Source organism: Panthera leo, chromosome B4 (genome assembly GCF_018350215.1).
Source record: "Panthera leo isolate Ple1 chromosome B4, P.leo_Ple1_pat1.1, whole genome shotgun sequence".
NCBI classification, from domain to species: Eukaryota; Metazoa; Chordata; class Mammalia; order Carnivora; family Felidae; genus Panthera; species Panthera leo.
This window is the reverse complement of record NC_056685.1, coordinates 112008253-112028393: the sequence shown is the minus strand read 5'-3', so window position 1 is coordinate 112028393 and position 20141 is coordinate 112008253. Positions and strand designations below refer to the sequence as shown.

General features: G+C 36.2%; 1 long non-coding RNA gene across 4 annotated transcripts in view; it reads right to left on the bottom strand.

Annotated features, from left to right (window-relative positions):
- Positions 1-20141, bottom strand: part of LOC122224902 — a 225953-nt gene that overhangs the window by 123776 nt on the left and 82036 nt on the right. For 3 of the 4 annotated variants that reach the window (XR_006205000.1, XR_006204997.1, XR_006204998.1), the window contains exons 3-5: positions 19675-19727; positions 17471-17619; positions 10827-10881 (exon numbers count right to left, since the gene is read on the bottom strand). This is a non-coding gene — a long non-coding RNA (uncharacterized LOC122224902). The remainder of the gene's footprint in view (positions 1-10826; positions 10882-17470; positions 17620-19674; positions 19728-20141) is intronic. The other variant, XR_006204999.1, reaches the window with a different exon arrangement.

Here is a 20141-nt window from a genome sequence, read left to right as displayed (position 1 = left end):
CTGCTGTGGAAATGTGAATCCTAGACAGGGTCTATTCTATCAGCATGGGGCTGGGGACGGGAAGAAATGGAACCATGCTGAGCTGCTGATCTAAGGTGGGCCATGCTGAGTCAAACCAGAGCTGAAGTTGGTCCACAGCCCTCATGTAATTGAGCCAGAAATAAATATGTGCTATTGTAAATCACTGAGATTTGGGGACTGTTTATTACCATAGAAAAATTGAATATAGCCATAACAAAGACGTTTACCCCTTGAGGGAGGAATTTATAGTATTCCCAACATCTATTCTCTCTTTATCTAAAGTTAACACAGAGATTTTCACTTGGGAACTACTCCTTCTCCAAGATCCATTCAAATAATTTGGGTGATTCTCTGCACAATTCCTAACATCATGAGGGAGGATAAGCCTATCACGAAGCATTCAACATATTCCTCCCATTTGGCCAAGCTGATTGAATCAGAAACATGTAGTTGATCCCCTTCAGGCATGAATAGCATGTTCAGTAGTTTTATTTAGTGGTATGGTTACTAATGCAGAAAAAAGCTTTCTCTGTATTTAAACTCAGATAAAGTCCAGATATCTCAAGAGACTTTATAAGAAGATAGACTGTTTTAAAGAAGCCAAACAAGAAAGCATAATTAAGACATGGAGAGAGACTGAGCTGTGATGACATCATTAAGACCTTGAATACAACTACTGTATTCCTGGGTGTTTCCTAAACCGGTAAATCTCTTTTTATGATTTAGCCAGTTTAAGTTAGATTATTTTCTACTCATAACCAAAATAATGTGTATTATTATAGCTCCCATCCACCTTTTTTTATTTGATAAATTACTCAAATTAAGTAAATGTATCAAAAAAGAGGAAGGTCTTGAACTCAAGAAACAGCATAAAACTCAATGAAACTGACACTTAGGGAAACAGATGTACATTTGTAAAGTAATGGGTCACAGGGTAGGAACTTCAAGAAAGTTCCAACAAGGATTTCCTCAAAATTGTGTCTCAAACAACAGAAAAAATTACTGAGAAACTGGAAAATATTAGTAATTGAGTAAACAATGTCCATGCTTTGTTTTTTTGTTTGCTTCTTGTTTGTTTGTTTGTTGCCTTGGTAAGAGAAAAGAAAGGCAGTCAGAAATATCCAACCCTACCACAAATAGCTCTACAGGAAAGTTATCATTTGTAGTTGATGCAAACTAGAAAGTACATTATTTTGTGAATTTGATGGAATACAGGAGAGGAAGATCCACCTGTCTATTTTGGAAGAAGTTAATTATGTTATCAATATTAACACAATTTTAAGGTAAAATTGACAGAAGTCTAGAAACGGAAAATCCTTCCATTAAGTAAATAAATATAAAAAGTTGAGAAATTGAGAAATAGGAGGTTAAGTGTCTTACATTATAACTTTATATCAGTTGAAAGGTATTTAATTTTCAATATTTGTAAATGTACTTTATAAGTTAGCTAAATTCTCAACTAGCATGGCAGAAAGTGAACAGATAAGATCATAAAGGAAAGATAAGTCAATAAAAATAAAGCCATATCTAAATCTAGATATGGAAATGCCTCTCAGAACAACTAAAGTCATAAATAAAATGATTGCTTTATTATGAGAAGGACTAAGAATGCAGAAGGTTAGGAAGAACAGAAGAAATTTGCTTTTCATCACATGTAATTTTCTACAAACATACACACCTGAATTTCCCACACACTTTTGTGTATTATTTTCAATTTTAGTAAGTAACAGAGCTAAACTCAGCTATTAAAACAAAATTTTAATTGGGGAGCCTGGGTGGCTCAGTCTGTTACATGTCCGACTTTGGCTCAGGTCATGATCTCAAGGTTTGTGAGTTCGAACTCTGCATCAGGCTCTGTGCAGGTAGCTCAAAGCCTGGAGCCTGCTTCGGATTCTGTGTCTCCTTCTCTCCCTGCCCCTCCCCCACTTGTGCTCTGACTCTCAAAAATGAATAAATGTTAAAATTTTTTAAAAAATTTTAGTTAAAGTGAAATAAAATAATTTTTTGAACTACATGTTGTATGCAAGAATTCACACTGGAAAGCAATCTGCCTAACATAAAAATATATAAGAACAAAAAATAACAACCTGAACCCTAAAGGTGTATTAATAAGGAAACAAACACCCAATTAAAAAAAGACAAAAGATTTGAAGAGACACTGCCAAAAACATACACATGATAAGGAAGCACATGAAAAAGTGCTCAATATCAGAAGTCATCAGGGAAATTCAAAATTAAAGTTACAATGAGATGCCACTACATATCTATTAGAAGGTTAAAATGAAAATGACTTACCATAACAAGTATGGGAGATGCTGTGTAGGAGCTAGAACATTTATATCCTTCTGATGAGAATGCAAAATGTTGCAAACATCTTGGAAAACAGTTTGACCATTTCTTAAAAAGTTGAACACCTGGGTCCCAGTTAGGGGCACCTGGATGGCTCAGTTGGTTAAGCGTCCAGCTTTGTCACAGATTATAATCTTGTGATCCGAGTTTGAGCCCCATGTCAGGCTCTGTGCTGACAGCTCAGAGCCTGGAGCCTGCTTCAGATTCTGTGTCTCCCTCTCTCTCTGCCCCTTTCCCGCTTGTGCTCTCTCTTTCTCTCTCTCTCTCTCTCAAATAAAAAAAAAAAAACAAAAAAAAAAACCCAAACTTAAAAAAATAAACAAAACAAAACAAAGTTAAGTTAAACACACATGTGCCATATAACCTAGCCATTCCACTCTTAGATATTTACCCAAGCGGGGGTATGGGGAAGCATATGCCCACACAAATGACTTTTAAAATAATATTCTTAGCCATTTTCAGCTTTCTATATATAAGAAAACTGGAAACAGGACTTCCAGAATGAGTCTGAGGAGCTCCTTCAAACTGCTCTTCAGTGAAATATCGTAAGAGTAAAAAATTCTCTAAAAAGACATATTTAGAAAAATGTTGCTAAGGCCAATGTCAGAGAATTACTGCCTCTCTTCCAGAATTTTCATGGTTTCAGGTCTCACATTTAATTTTTAATTCACTATGAGTTTATTTTTGTGTATGGTGTAAGAAACCAGAGAGGATGTGGGGATGTAGGTGGGGGGGTTCCAATATTACACATTGGAAACTAACATAAAAGTGTATGTTAATTATACCGGATTTTCTTTTTTTTTTAATTTTTTTAACGTTTATTTATTTTTGAGACAGAGAGAGACAGAGCATGAACGGGGGAGGGTCAGAGAGAGGGAGACACAGAATCTGAAACAGGCTCCAGGCTCTGAGCTGTCAGGACAGAGTCCGACACGGGGCTCAAACTCACGGACCGCGAGATCATGACCTGAGCCGAAGTCGGCTGCTTAACCAACTGAGCCACCCAGGCGCCCCTGGATTTTCTATAAGTAAGTCAGTAAGTAAACAACAACAACAAATTTTTTTTTAAAAGCTAAAAACCAAAAAACAAAACCCAATCCTTTAAATTCACTGGAAACTGTCCAAAGGATATACATCAAGTGAATAAATATTTACATAATGAAGCCTACCAAATGCCAAAAGAACAATGGGTATCTATGGCAATTGACCCACAACCTGCTCCCTCTTTCCCCATCCCCAGCTCAACATGGCAGAAGCTCCACTCTGATCAGGTGTGGTCAAGATAATGGGGTTTTATCTCGTCCCACATCTGCATAAGATACTCTAGAATCTCCCCAGAAGGAGAAGATTGCATGCATTTCTCATCCTCCCAGGTTTTGTCAGCAGAAGCTAAATTCCAAACAAATCCAGTCAAGAGGTAGGGGTCTCCCTTCCTCCACTGAGGTCTGAATCATTGCATGGAGGCTTTACCTAGGCAAGGCTGACTGAAAATAACAAGGCTTCATATATTTAACAAATAGTCTTTGCCCCAGCTTGTTCATGGGGCAGAGGTTCCACGCTGGTCAGCCAAGAAAACCAGAGGCTACTCTCCTCACACAGCACTTTTTTCATAAAGCAAGAGAGCCACTCCAAGAGAAATGATCCACTGTCCTCTCTCTCATTCCTTTGGAAAAGACTGAAATTTTGCCCATGGGGAGAGGCAGCCCATAAGACCAGAAAGCATCAGCAGTCACTCTGAAAAACAGTATGAAGGTCCCTCAAAAAATTAAAAATGGAACTACCCTGTGACCCAGCAATTGCACTACTTGGTATTTATCCAAGGGACAAAAACGCTTATTTTGAAGGGGCACATGCACCCCAATGTTTATAGCAGTGCTATCAATAATAGCCAAATTATGGGAAGAGCCCAAATGTCCACTGACTGATGAATAAAGACGTGGTACACACACACACACACACACACACACACACACACACACACACACAATTGAATAATACTCGGTGATCAAAAAGAATGAAATCTTGCCATGTGCAAAAATATGGATGGAAGTAGGGTGTATTATGCTAAGTGAAATAAGTCTGTCAGAAAAGACAACTTTCATATGATTTCATTCACATTTTGAACTTAAGAAACAAAACATATGAACATAGGGGGAGAGAAGGAAAAATTAAGTAAGATAACAGAGAGGGAGGCAAACCATAAGAGACTCTTAAATACAGAGAACAAACTGAGGGTTGCTGGAGGGGAGATGGGTGGGGGATGGGCTAAATGGGTGAAGGGCATTAAGGAAGGCACTTGTTGGGATAAGCAGTGTTATATGTAAGTGATGAATCACTGAATTCTACTCCTGAAATTATTATTATACTATATGTTAACTAACTTGTATTTAAAAAAAAAAAAAAAAAAAAAAGAGGGCGCCTGGGTGGCTCAGTTGGTTACACATCCAACTTCTGGCTCAGGTCATGATCTCGTTGTTGGCAGGTTCAAGCCCCGCATTGGGCTCTGTGCAGCTCAGAGCCTGGAGCCTGCTTCGTATTCTGTGTCTCCCTCTCTCTCTGCCCCTCCACTGCTTATGCTCTGTCTCTCTCCCTCTCTCAAAAATAAACATAAAAAAAAAATTATAAATAAATAAATAAATAAATAGGAAAAAAACAAAACAACTAGAGAGCTTCAAAATGCTCCTCAGGTGAACAAACTTTATTGAGAGTAGAGTGTGGGACATGTCAAGCCTAAAAGGATGCTCTTGAAAACAGTAAGTTTGGAGGACAAGCAATTAAGAGGAGGCTGGTAGCTCTAGGAGAGCAACAAGGCAAAATACAGGCCAGTTAGTTTATCAGAGGGAACAGGTAAGAAACAGCTAAAAATACCCCTTCTACTTTCAGAACAAACCTCGAAGACTGGCTCCTGAAATTATTCACACACACACACAAAGGCACCTGTTAATTGGATCAGATAGTGCATCAATTTATATCCCAAAGGATTACCAAAAAACGATAAGAGTAATCACCTGGCAATTAGTGGAGCCTAACAGCTGGGTGTAATACCAAGAGAGGCTGACATCTTGACAGAAAGAATGAGAGAAGAGTCAAAGAGACCTCTGCTAAAAAAATGTCATCCTTAGATAATTGATTATATATTTGTCCAACCCTGCTACCTCTGAGGAGTGACATCAGAGGTTTCACACTGCAGGGAAACAGGCTTCACAAAAATAGTCCATCCAAATCACTAAACAAATAAAAAAATAAGCAATAGCAAGAAAAAGCCCTGAACAGGGAGATGAGCACCCAGAGTTACTATATTATCTAAATGGCCAGTTTTCAATAAAATATTATGTGACATGTGAAGAGACAGGAAAGTGTGATACACACACACACACACACACACACACACACGAGACAGCAAGTAATAAAAACAGTCTGTAAGAGGGCCTGATGTTTAGTTCAGCAGACAAAATCTTCAAAGCAAATATTATAAATATGTTCAAAAAGCTGAAGGAAATCATGTTTTAGGAAAGAAAGGAAGGAGTTGTATTGGTTGACAGTGTGAGGAGCTCCACGGCCTACCTGGAAAATGCCAGAAAAAATTAAGTATGTACTGTAAGAGTTTATATAAAACTCTAGGAAATGTAAACGAATCTATAGTGACAAAAGGCAGATCAGTGGTTGCCTGGGTATGCCAGGGGTGGGAGGGAAGTTGACAGATGTGATGGAGTAATTACAGGGAATCACAAGGAAACTTTTTGGGGTGACATATAAATTATTTTGATGGTGGTGATCCCTTCATAAGTGTATAGAGATATCAAAATGTGTCAAAGTTTACACTTTAAATATGCACAGTTTTAATGTAAGTTTTTAATAAAGCTCTCTAAAAAAAGTTGGACAAAAATACAAAAGGGAAAAGCTAACAAAAGAATGTACGGGTCACAATTCAATAGTTTTGTCATAAGAGCATTTAACTCAGGAGATGTCCTTAAAAGCTGCCCTCCCATAATATGTAGTCCATTATTGCACATTTTGCAATCACAAAAAATTGTTGATTTTTTTGAAAAACTTATAGTGGATAACACTAAAGCGTTGAATTAACCCTGCAGGAAGACAAAAACATTTTGAAGTTCTCCATCCATCCTCATACTCCTTTGCAATTTGAGGGTTATTCTACATGCAGAATGGTTTGATTACTTGAACATCTGCAGAGATAAATAGTTTGTTCCTTTCTGAGACTAGTGTTTATCAAACTGCATAAGAATTACTGTGCTTATTTTATATACAAAATAGAATTATGTATATGGAATGTATGAGCAATTTAGGGAGGTTTCAAGTGTAATTTGGTTAAGGTGTGATTTCTTTGCCTTACAAGCACGAATGTAATCAAAATCAAAGCCAAAGGCATGAAATCATACAGTTACTTTATCACAATGGGTATATAATCAGAATTACAAAAGTATAGTAAAGAACCTTTATTCCCTCAAAAAAGTTATCATCAAATATATGGAAAATGATATTAAGGAATACAAACTAGTAGCAGAAAAATACAATAGAAGTTTGAGACATTTTCTTAGTCCTTCATGATTATTTAAATCTTGACGAGTGTCAGATAAATCCAAATGTGCAGTAAATAAATGATATGTCTTATTTTCAAAAATCTGACTTTTGTTTGTAGTACACTTATTAATATAAAATACTTTATATTTATTAGTCACTTAAGAAGTATAATTTGACATTAAGGACCTTGATTTTGCAGATATGTTTGACTCTACTTTGGAGACTGCCATTTGTGTTAATTTATTAACATTTGCATTTGCCATCATTAGCATTGGGTTTTAGAATGAAGATCATATCAGACTATTTTCTATTGCTGCTCAACAAACCCCTCTAAACCTCAGCTGTATGCCAAACAAAAAAGGTACTTCATTATTTTTCTGTAATCTGTAAATGGGCTAGTGGTTCCTCTGATATTTTACCTAGACTCATGTATGCAGCTTCATTCAGGTAGAGGGTTAGCTGGGACTGGAATATGCAAGAAGGGCTAACTTTTCAGGCAGTTAGTGCTGACTTTTAGCTGAGGTATCTTAGTCCTCCTGCATGTAGCCTTCCATCCTACAGCATTCTTGATTAGCTTCTGAAATGGTATTCTAGGGAAGCTCAAAGTGGCAGCTGAAACATTCTCAAGGGCCAGACTTGGGAATAATTTTCTATTGGTCAAAGCAAGTCACAAGGTTACCCCCATGTTCAAGTGTATGAAATGAGGAAGGGACAACTGCTCCCAAGATTCTTAGAGACCCTTCTGGTATTCTTTCTTTCCTAAAGAGAAGGAAAATGAGGCACCAACTTAAATCCCTCAGAGAACGTAACAAAAATCATATTGCCACAGCTCTGATTAGATCTTTTCCCCTGGGCTCATTTTATGTTGAAAACGTTTTACTGCTAGACAGAAAGAATACAGCTATTTCTAACAACATGCTCTGGGCCTTCTATATTTTTCTAAATTCTAATTGCAAATCATTTCATTCTTTAGCTCATCTTTTCTTCCAATACCTTATCATATATAGCTGAATGAAACCCATCTACACTCTCAATATTCTGCTTATGAATATCCTTAATCCATTCCTGTTTGTTATGTGCATTTTCCACTTTCAAGTTCTTGCAGTCAATATTTGTGTTAATTGTTCTGCTGCTACATCACATTGATTGACCTTTCTCTAGCCTCCAACAGGCCCTTTTGCCATTGTCTCTGTCTCTGCTTACAGATTTCTCACTCCTTTTCCAGGTTGTACCGGCTATCTAGGCTCAAAGTCAATGACACAGTTATTTTAAAGTTATATTAGAGTAGCTCCCAACTTTTGGGTACTAGTTTCTGTACCTGTTAACTATTGGTACAAAACAAACCACACCACGACTCAGTGGGTTAAATGGCCTACATCACAAATATTTATCATTTCTCCTCATCCTGTAGGTTGGCAGGTGATCCCCCTACTGTTTTACCTGTTTTACCTGTCTACCCTTAATGTCTGCTAGAGGACAAATTGGGCTATGTGGGAAGAAAAAATAAGTTTTCTTTTACCTCTGTGAATTCTTGCTGAGGACCCCATAATAAAAGATAAACAAAAAATAAATAAATAAATAAATAAATAAATAAATAAATAAATAAATTTTATTACATGTGTGCCTCATATATACATGGGAGATAGCAGGGAAAAATCAGTAACTCAAAGAAGTGGCTTAGAGTTCAGACTTAAATAGGGGGAAAAGAGATCTAGACCTCTTAGAGGAGAGTACATGACTTTCAGGAAATATGAATGGGCCCTTAAAAGAATAGATGAGAGCTATATCTAGTTTCTGACAGTTTGTCTGGGTGTGGTGTGGACTTAGTTTTTTCTTTCCCTATAATAAGATACCATCTTTCCTGATCAGTAAAACTCTTAGGGAAGGAAATTATGGCAATTGATCTTTTGGAGGTTCTGTCTTTAAGCAAATAAAGGGAATCTGTAGAAAGCTTCTCCCTGTGTTTGCTGTTTCTCAAGTGCCTCTAGTTCAAAATAATCAATATGCCAAAGTGGCATCTTTAGAGATGGCATGTTTTGCTACCCTTAGCTATAAAATGTAAAATACGGCCTCACTCACCTATCTGAAAATTGATGCTATGTCCTTTTTGTGACAACACAGTTCTCCAAGTTGTCTCTTACCTTTCAGTGGGCTAGACCACCTTTCTTAGAGTAGCAATTTAATAGAGCAAAGGCAAATACTGGTAAGCCTCTTCAGGCCATAGCTTCTGAACTCACACAACAGAATTTCAGTGCATTATTATTTACAAGATGTTACAAAGCCAGCCAAGATTCAAGACATAAGGAATTAAACTTTAACTCTTCACGGTAGTTGCTATGAAGAACTGGGGGCCTTATTTACTGTATCACAAAGATTAATACAGTCATAAAGGTGTTTGGAAACATTGTACTCTCAGTGATACTAATTTAAAAACACAAATACTAAAGAGAAATAATAATCATTTTTCCTAGCTTTTATAGAAATTAAAATAAATAGTAAACTTCAGAAGAAGAAGAAAACAGCTAGTCCCTCCACATAAGCAACAGTTTTCTTTATTTTTTTTTTCTGTGAATGGCTTGACTTAATATTTTGGTTTTAATTTTATTGAACAACATAGGTGTTCCAATAATGGAAACCATCATAATAAAAATTTCCTGGCATGGAGAATCCTACTTTTCATAATAAAACAGGGAGAACAAAAAACACTGATTCTTCATAAAGCAGCTTCCTTTGGTGTCACTGAAACACAGGATGTGACTTACAGGTGTCACAAAAAGTATTTGGTCTATATGTCTGTAATTGAACTTACATAGAGAGACTTAAAATCAAATTAACATTCTACCATATACACTGTTGGAAAGTAGTCTCATGTCTCTTCTGCACACAGTCATCATTTTTACATATTCTACTTAGGGTAATCTTTTTTATAAAATTTGGCTTTGTTTATTCAATATTATTCTTGCCAAATTTATATACATTGACAGGATGACATTAGTTAATTTGTGTAACTGTTTTAATTAAAGTGTTTCATCTTACGTGATATATTTGAAACGGTTTATCCATTTCTGTACTGATAGTATTTCAAAATGTGCTATTATAATCAACCCTGTTATAAATATTTTGTTTATATCTCCTTGTTTACATTTGCAAAATTTTGTCAAGGAATGGAATGCTGTGTTGTGAGATAGGAACATCTTCAAGTATTCTAGATATGCCGAATTCTTCTCCCAGTGATTGTAACAAAATACATCCCTACCCACCCAAAGCGTACAGCTGTTCTAAGATGTCCACATCATCTCCCAACACTTGGAATTGCTGGATATTTTGATTTTTCATTTCAACATGTGGACTGCCTCATGGTTTTTAATGGGAATTTCCCTTATAACCAATGGTCTTGGGTTGTTTGGCTTTTTCTTATTGATTTATAATTCTTTATAAATTCTACTTGCCAAGTCACCATCAGTTATATATGTTACATTAGTCTCTCAGGCTGTGACTTGAATTTTAACATCAGCCTTCGGTAATGCTAAGTAGGTGTCCTATGGATCACACTTTGAGAAAAAATATTCATAGCTTAGAGTGAAAGATAATGTCCTCAAAGTATTAAGATTCACCAGGAAATTAAATAATAGAGGAATGATATAAATCTCTCCTTTGTATTCCAATTATCCTCATAAAAGTATATTTATGATATAGTAACAATAAATGATTGATTGACTTGTTGGTAATGTTACACCTTAATGGGCATTATACTCTTATGCCAACTCAGTATTATATGTATAGACACTGTTTTCAGACTTTTTTTCACTATTTTCAAAGTATTCCTAATGTAAATAAAGAATATTTATTTTAAACTCATTCACTTATTGAACAAACATCAATCCAGGCTTCTGCATGTGTGACACTGTACTTACCACTCAGGATAAAGAATGAAGAAAATACTGAACTCGCTCACTAGCAACTTTTTGTCTGGAAGAAATAAAAAACCAAAATATGAATACTTTGATTACAGTTTGTGGCATATAAATGCTGTTATTGAAAACATAATAGAATCATTTAAGGAAAATTATGAGGTCAACTAATGTTCATGGGAGATAGCCTTAAAGACGAAAGTGACTTTAACTGGTCAAGTGTTTCAAAATCAGCCTGATTATCTCAATCTCTTGGGGGTCTTTTGTAAATATAAGATTTACAGGTAACACGAGGGATCTTCTAAATCCAAATCCTTGAGGCTGGGTACTTGGAATATGTATTTTGAAACTCCCAGGTGATTTAAAAAATCAGCTCTTTTGTTGGAACCATTAAGCTAGACAAATGAGAGGGAAAAGCCATTCCTAGCATAGATACAGGACAGGGAAGGTGTGAAAGTATGCTGAACCTGAGCATGTACTGGGGATTGCAGGTCGGTCAGGATGACTGTCATGAAGAGTGTCATGGTAGGAGAAAAGCCTAAAAGCTGAGCAGAAACCAAATGGGCAATGCAACTAGTAAAGAACATGACATATAATAGACGTTCAATAAATATTTACTAGATAATGGATAAATCAATAAATGGATGAATCATTCTGGCTTCATATACCTTAGTTAGAGTTATATGTTTATCTTGAAGTTTATGAGGGATCAATGGCAGGCTTCAAGGAGTGGGGTGGAAATAAAGATTAAATAAACACAAATGAAATATTGTAAAATGACAAAAAAGCCCCTATGTTGTTTTAGTTTCTTAAAGACTCTCTGGAGCTATGATCACCATTCATAAGTGATTGTTTTCTTAATTTCTATTAATCTTCTACTGAGAGTACTTAGACTTAGTAGAACTGATAATCAAATTTCACTAAACCCATTGATATAAGAAACAATTCAAACCTGACACAGAAAGGACTGAAAGGACTGTCCTATTTTTCACCAATATGAGAAATATGCCATGCATAATCATCTTAACTTCCTGTCATTGTAGTGAATAATTTAAACATATAAATGATACTCTGGATATTTTATTTATAATGGAGCATGTAATTTCTTTTGGTTTTGATAGCATACTTCCTCCCAACCCACCCAATTCAATGTTTAAAATGCTGTACTTTGGAAGAGCACTTAGCTTATTAACAAAAGTAGGAAGAAAACATCCTCCTAGCCCTCCATAAATAGTAGGTAGAAGAAGAAAATAAGAACAAAACATAGAGGAAGGGAAAGAAGAGATGACAACTGGAACCACAGTTGCCTTGAACTTTAAGTAATGTACTTTATAACACGTCTCCAGAGTTTGGTATGAAGGAGCAGCTTAGAGGCCAAGGTATGTGATTTAGTCATTTGGAGTGACTCCCATCCTTCGAGATGGATGCCACTTTAAGAATAAATCATTCTAAGTAGCCAGAGAAAGCAGCCCCAGAGAGCAGATGCCCAGAATGAGTGTGAAATTAACTCAGGACTCAAGTAAGTAAGGACTAGGGGAATTTGGTCCTGCAAACCAAATAGGATTGGGCCCAGAAGAGTAGACACTTTTAAACATTTATCTTCAAGTTAGATGTCACCTGGATAATATGAGTCACCATTAGTATTAACATTCTATTTTTAAGATGAATCTCAGACTTCTTGTTGAAGTATAGAAGGCCTTTATCTGGCTTCAGACTCTCTCCTTCAGACATCTCCTCATTTTTTGCCTCTATTCTCATAGAACTTTACTTGGTGCTCATCTACAACACATGATCTTCCTCTAGCGGCCATGTCTTCATATGTATTCTTTCCTTTGCCTGGGAAACTTTTTTTTTAATTCTCTTTTATACTGGGATAACGGTCACTAGTTTTTCAAATTTATGTCTTCATTTACACCAAGATGGGTTGTATGATTCTCTGCATGTTCCCACAGTGCCCAGTGCTCTTTGCAGATCAATTAATTGAATTTGTTTAATTAAAGAGCTCAAAAATAGGGGCGCCTGGGTGGCTCAGTTGGTTAAGCATCTGCCTTTGGCTCAGGTCATGATCTCACAGTTTGTGGGTTCGAGTCCCACACAGGGCTCTGTGCTGACAGCTCAGAGCCTGGAGCCTGCTTCACATTCTGTGTCTCCTTCTCTCTCTGCCCCTACCCTACTCATGCTCTCTCTCTCTCTCTCAAAAATGAATAAATGTTAAAAAAAAAAAGAGCTCAAAAATAAAGATGCTCCACTTTATTCTAAACTTGGGATCATTGGTTCAACACCTTTAGGAGGCAGGTGGGGGATACAACTAGCAAAGGACCAGGTATAATAAATAGAGAATGGCAGAGAGTTATGGGTTTAGATATGGCATGTCCTCCAGAAAAGAACAGTAATACTCAGTTTTTCGTATGGCTTTCTTTGACAAACAATATACAAGCATAAGTCAATGCAATTTGTTTTATAGCTGCTACTTTCTTGAAGTCACATACCATATTTTTGTGTGTGTGTTTTCATTTTACAATATAAAGTTGGCACAAAAGGATTCAAAATATGAACTGATAGAAAAAAAATAACTAAATGAATGGACGGGATTATGCCTGATCTCTAGGAGTCCCAACTTTCTTGGTTCTACTTATAGATACTTCAGTTAGTTGACAGACTAGTAGGTGCTGCAGAAAAATGAAGAAAGTATGTGAGAATGACTTTCAAATATTTAGTACCTGATAGATACAAGGTTAGGAGCTTGAGTATGCAAGTTCCAAATCTTGAGGTTCTTAACAAGAATTGGTCTTTAAAAAATACTCATTTCTAGCCTTTAAAAAATAATATAATAGGGGCGCCTGGGTGGCTCGATCGGTTAAGCGTCCGACTTCGGCTCGGGTCATGATCTCATGGTCCGTGAGTTCAAGCCCCGCGTCGGGCTCTGTGCTGACAGCTCAGAGCCTGGAGCCTGTTTCAGATTCTGTGTCTCCCTCTCTCTCTGCCCCTCCCCTGTTCATGCTCTCTCTGTCTCAAAAATAAATAAACGTTAAAAAATTTTTTTAAATAAAAATAATATAATATAGTATTTCTAGCAATTAAATAATTAGTATTGATTAAGATAGTTTCTTTTTTATCTTTACTTATTAAATTATAGTTTTTAAAAGTAATTCTAACAAAGTCAGGATACTATCTATATTTCATGTCTCATATCCTCAAAGTCAGCATTTTGGGAAGAGTCAATTTGGTTTTGACTTTTTAGCCAACTCGTCTGTATCCAACTTTATTTTGAAGAAAATAACTAAAAATTTTAAAAGTATTAAATTCTAACTGGATACTGTTGCTGTTGATGATTCTGAACTGAGCTCTGTTCTCATCATAAAGGACAATTAGCAAATATTAAAGAGGTAATAACTATGTATTCCAAAAGTAATACAGACACATATACATGCAAAGGCTATTTAAGAGCTCAACAAAAGGATTAAGAGAGTAGAAAATTGAATATTCTTCACCATGTGAATCAATGTCATTTAATGCCATAACTTTTGTTACAACTCAAACAGTTTCAGATACAACCTGAGATATGTATTCCACATTTTGAAAATATAGGGGCTAGATGAAAACCACTGACCTGGCATGACTAAATTAAATTCTTGGACTCAAATCCAGTGTGTGTGCACGGAGACTTCCCCCCGCTGACAAGGAAACTCTTGGACACTACCTGGGTGTCCTGCAATTCAACTCCATTCTGATACTATTTACCTAGACATAGCATCAGATTCTACAGGTTAAGGGTTCAGTCCTTCAAGACTGCACACTTCCCCTGCCTCTTCACCTCCCTCCCCAAGACACCAATCTCAAGTTCAGGCTGCTATACTTCTGACTAACTGGCTATAAATCAAAGGTCCCCATGACACCCTGGTCGGGTTTTATTACTTTGCTAGAGTAGTTCACAGAACTAAGAGAAACATTTTATTTACTAGACCACCATTTTATTATAAAAGAATATGACTCTGGAAGTGAGATGGAAGAAATGCACAAGGCAAGATATGGGGAAAGTGTACAAAATTTCCATGCCTCTCCAGGTGTGCCACTCTCCCAGCACCTTCACATGTTTCCCAACCCAGAAGCTCTCTGGACCTGCTCTTCTTGGGTTTTTACAGGGGCTTAATTGCATAATCATGATTAATTACATCTATGGCCATTGGCCATTGATTAAACTCTCTCCCCACCCTGGAGATAGTGGGTGGGACCAAAAGTTCCAAGCTTCCAGTCATGTGGTTTGTTCTCCTAGCCACCAGCCCCCATCCTCCAGCTTTCCAAAACTCACCTCATTAATATGACAAGAGACTTTTTTTTTTTAAATCACTTTCAACACTCAAGCTATTCCAAGGCTTTTGGGAGCTGTGAGTAAGGAACTGTGGTGAAGACCAAATACAAATGAAAATATATTTTGGTTGTCTAAATGACCATATGTATATTTCTTATAAATCACAATATCTTAATGACATTTACCGTTTTGTAGTTTTATTATGTTGGTTCTTAGTTTCTCTTTCCTGAGAAAAGTGTCCCACTGGGCAGACAGATAGTAAGAGTGGTGTAACCACAGCACAGTGCCCAAGAGCACCTGGCTCCGAGGGTCTCAACCAGACCAGATTTGTCCACTCACCACTAGCAAAATCCAAAGGCAGTGGGACGAGTGGTGATGAAACCAGAAAGGCATTTATTTCAGTGAGGCCAGCATTGGAAAGACAGCAGACTAATGTCTCAAAGACTGTCCCTAAAGTGCTGAAAATACTAGGTTTGGATAGGGAAAATGTGGGACAAAAGTCAAAGGGGAACTGGAACTGGGTGGCAAAAGTCAGGTAGATCAGGTCTTGGAATCAACCATGTAGGGTGTGGGATGCTTTGCCCACTAGGTCTTTTGCCTGAGTTAAGAGATAAGCTGGAAAGAAGAACTTAATCAATTAAAAAGTACAGACTGAGGTCAAAATGGCAGTAGTTGAAGTCCTCTTTCATTGGGATGGTATCTCTTTCTACTGTGTATGTAGGCACCAGAAACAGACAGGCTTACGGACTTGTGTCACTGGTACTTAAGAAAGGAGAAGGGTTCTAGGAGAGAATTTATACTTCCCTTATCCTCACCTGATTACTTCATAATGTTGCTACAATTTAGTTTCTTTTTTTTTTTTTTTACTTAATTTTTTTTTTTGAAACTATAGAGGTGGTCTTCCATAAGCGAACATTTTTCTGGAAGCATATTGTGCATTTTCCTGTCCATTAGTCCATGATCACCTTAGACATTTCCAGGGCCTGGAGACTGAATTAATTAAAGGACTCAGTGAAATAAACAAAGCAGATCTGTTGTTAGTTGTACTGATTAGCTCTACAAGAATGAATGGTTTATGAAGGTAATCAATTCCAAGGGAATGAGGTTGATTTACCCAGAAATACTTCCATCAGACCACTTACTTCCTTTTGGTTGTTTGATGGAAACTGGCTATTCACGTCCATTTTAACCAGGTTTCAGAGGTAAGAAAACGTTGTGGGTAGAGGGAGACTGGGTTAAATAGGATTAAGCTTCAAAAAAAGCTGGATAGACACGCCTTATAAATCCCAACAGGGATAAATGCAGCCACCAAGATGTGGCATTAATTTATTTACACACAACAATTTGCCATTAGCAGACAACAAAACCACTACAGCAGAACATGACACGCTCCTTCATCTCTAGGTGTTTGATAGACACAGAAGATTTGAGCAGATTTGAGCTCCGTCATTTAGCCCTTATTCATACAGCCACCACATATGCATTGCTGTGATTGCAGCAAGCACTTTACATCATAATTTTTTTCTTACAAATCTCTGTAAACAATAGTTTTTTTAATGCTTATTTATTTTGAGAGACAGAGAGTATGGGTGTTTTGCACATGGTGGGGAGGAGCAGAGGCAGAAGGAGAGAGAGAATCCCAAGCAATCTCTGCGTTCTCAGTGCAGAGCCCAACACAAGGGTCGATCTCACAAACACCTGATATCAAGACCTGAGCTGAGATCAAGAGTCCGATGCTTAACTGACTGGCCACATAGATGCCTCCAGAATAGATTTTAATAAAGATGTATCATTCGTAATGCAGAGCAGACTTCTAGGCAAGAGTTGTGAGTTTAGCTTCTGAACAGAATACTTCAACTCTGTCATCCACTAATTCCCCCATTATTCTCATAAAATAAAATATTTAGGATTTCCATGTATATCATGAAATATTTCATTTGATGGCCACAGTTTATCATACCATTTTCAAAAGGATTTGTGATGTTTTCTGCTAAGTATTCCAATGACAAAATGATTAACCATTCTTGTAGTACTCATTATCATTACTTGAAAATTTGGGTAAAATTCAGGGAGAAGCTTCAAACTTGAATTGTAGAATACAACCTAACCTTAAACAATTGAAGAGGAAATAAGAGGCAGAAAAGATTTTTTATAATTATCTCTTAAATATAAGCTCACATCACTATTTCCTTTAAAAAAGATGGTTTCATAATTTTCTTAGAATATCCTCTCACTTTCACTACATATGGGATAGTTCAGTCTAAAGCTATATTTTGGACAGAGTAATTTTCTACATGTAAAGCTAAAATAATTTTATAAATTATCTAAGAAATCATACCAAAGATGCAATTCATCAAGACAGCTGACTGATAAAACATAAAGCTGATGCAAAAGTCTTTATCTTCAAGTCTACCTTCAAATTTAGGAGACTTTAGATCTCTCAACTTCGCACAGAATTTCAAGAGGACTGAGATTCCACCGTGAATGCTAAAATGTTAAGACCAAGACCATAATTTACACTTCTATAATTTAAATAACATTAAAAGAGCTCAAAACCTTATACCTACCCACAATAACTATTTTAGCAGTTTATCCTCAAATCTCTCAAAAGTTACCTATTCATTTTTTTTTTAGTATGGTATGTCATGTCTGGATGGTAGAAACAAACTAAAGTCAGAGACTGTGAATATTTTTTCACAATATATCTTTATTCTCTCCTTATAGGCAAAAAGCATGGTCCAGTTATTTCTTGGATTGCAGTTAAAAGTGTGTGTGTGTGTGCGTGCGTGTGTGTGTGTGTGTGTGTGCGCGCATTTGAGTACATGTATGCAACTCTCTGTTTTGTTGTTCCCAAGGGGAAACATTTCCTCTGTGGGATTTTTGCTTGTAGCTGCATATAGTATTTTTAGGACATTTGCCTCCACTCATCTTTAAATCGTCTATCCTCAACTCTTGGGAAATGATATTTGATATGAATACTTTTAGCCAAACAGGACAATATGTCAAAGCATAATGATTTTTTGGCAGTAACTTATGTGAATGTAAGCTAATGTTATTTAGACTATTGGAAGTATTTTCAGATTTCTTTTCATGTTTTAATATATGCTGAATAAATTCTTGATAAATGTATGCTCAAAGACCTTCAGGAAGCTTTACCATTTTCACTATCAAAGGCACCGGTATAACAGTTTCAGTGAGCCTCTTTCCTAAATAGGCTGCTTCTCCTTCTCTGTGTTATACCACCGAAGAGATTCTTAAAAACAATGTATTCTAAAAAGCAATTTCTCCATATTTTTAACATTTATATTTCACGTTAGATTTCAGCAGTGAGAATAATTAGAAAATATCTACTAAAAAATTACCCACCTCGAAATTTATATTTTGAATTGAGTACAATGCCACAGATGTTGGGAATGAGTTATTACCAAAGAAATTAATAAGGGTGAGTTTCTACCCAACATTTCAAGAAAACTCAAACTATATAATGCCACAGACCTGATAGAATGATTTTGCTTTCAATATTCACAGATTCCATGCTTGAAGATTGATTTGTCACTATATTTACTGCTGATGTCAGTCCTCCTCTTTTAGATTTGGCTGGTCTACCTTGTATAGGGAATAGAGTGTGTTTCCATGAGGTGAGAGTCACTTTTGAACAAGGACTCATGGTCTCAAAATAATGAATATGTATAACGGAAGTGAGAAATGAAGTACTTCAGAGGAGAATAACACAACTAAGACTTGGATACTATGATATCTACCTATTTTACAGGTATTCAAGCATATAAATCCTTTGTTTTTATTAGTGAGATGAAAGGATCCATAAAAGTTACTGGACTCACTCAAAATCACAAAGCCAGCTGTGGTAGCCTGGATTAGAAGTGGGGTATCTTGGCTAACAGGAATCTTTTTTAAATTAAGTCAGTAAATGATCATTTGTTCACGGTGGTCATCTACCAAAAATATAGCAACTTATCCACACAACCAATCATCCAATGACATTCCGAATCCCTTTCTACACAAGGCTAAGTCAGATAAATAAAAATGTACAAGATATTTGGTTAGCCTCAGGGAGAGTTTACAGGATTAAGACATTCAGGTAGAACTGGTTATTCATGTAGAAGGAGGCCAAATTCACCCAGGAGTTTAAAAATAAATAAGTCTCCAAAGAAAAATACCAACTGTGAGTGATTTAATCAAAGAATGGTTTCTTCCATTTAAATCCACATTTTGATAAACTTAGTTTTCTTTTAGGGTTTTCATAATAATGAATCAAAAGATCTATATTTTTCCATGTATTTTAATGTTATTTCGGCTATTTCTAATCAAACAGTAGAGATCTGTAGGGAATCATCTCAAAATAGGCATACACCCATTGTTTAGCTCACATGACCTTGTTCTAACTGACTTCTCTGCATTCATATTTTTTAAATGCCATGTGAGATAGAAACAGCATAAATGTCTTGTTTGTGGCATTTAAGATTTCTGTATCTTTCAGACTTTCCAAGTCTACAGTGAATAAATAGTACATGTTCTACTTACTTTCAGTGGACTATAAGATGTAAAAGGCGCTGGAGATGAAAGCACTTTGCAATCTGCGAAGAGTTAAAAAGAAGTTAGTTGCCATTACGATAAAGGTCATGATGGTGAAGACGATGCTAGTTGCTTTAACACGTTTTCTTTCTGTTATCTTACACAGCCGAATATGCAATTAAAGTTATTAAAGCTGTGTTGCTGTTGATTGGTCCCTTATAGCAATGTAGTAAATCAGTGGAGTTCTGAATTTTGATCAGGACTTTCATAAATTATGTGAATGTTGGTAAGTTCCAAATCCACATCTGAATATTCTTTGCTACACCTAGACAAAAATTTAAAAAGAAAGAAAATCGCATTTTATTGGATCTCAGGATAGTGTGTGACTCATTTTAATTTTGATATTAAATATTTTTTAGAAAATCCTAGAATATTTTTGGCTAATTGGGAGATTAGAGGCCCTTTATAAAAGATCT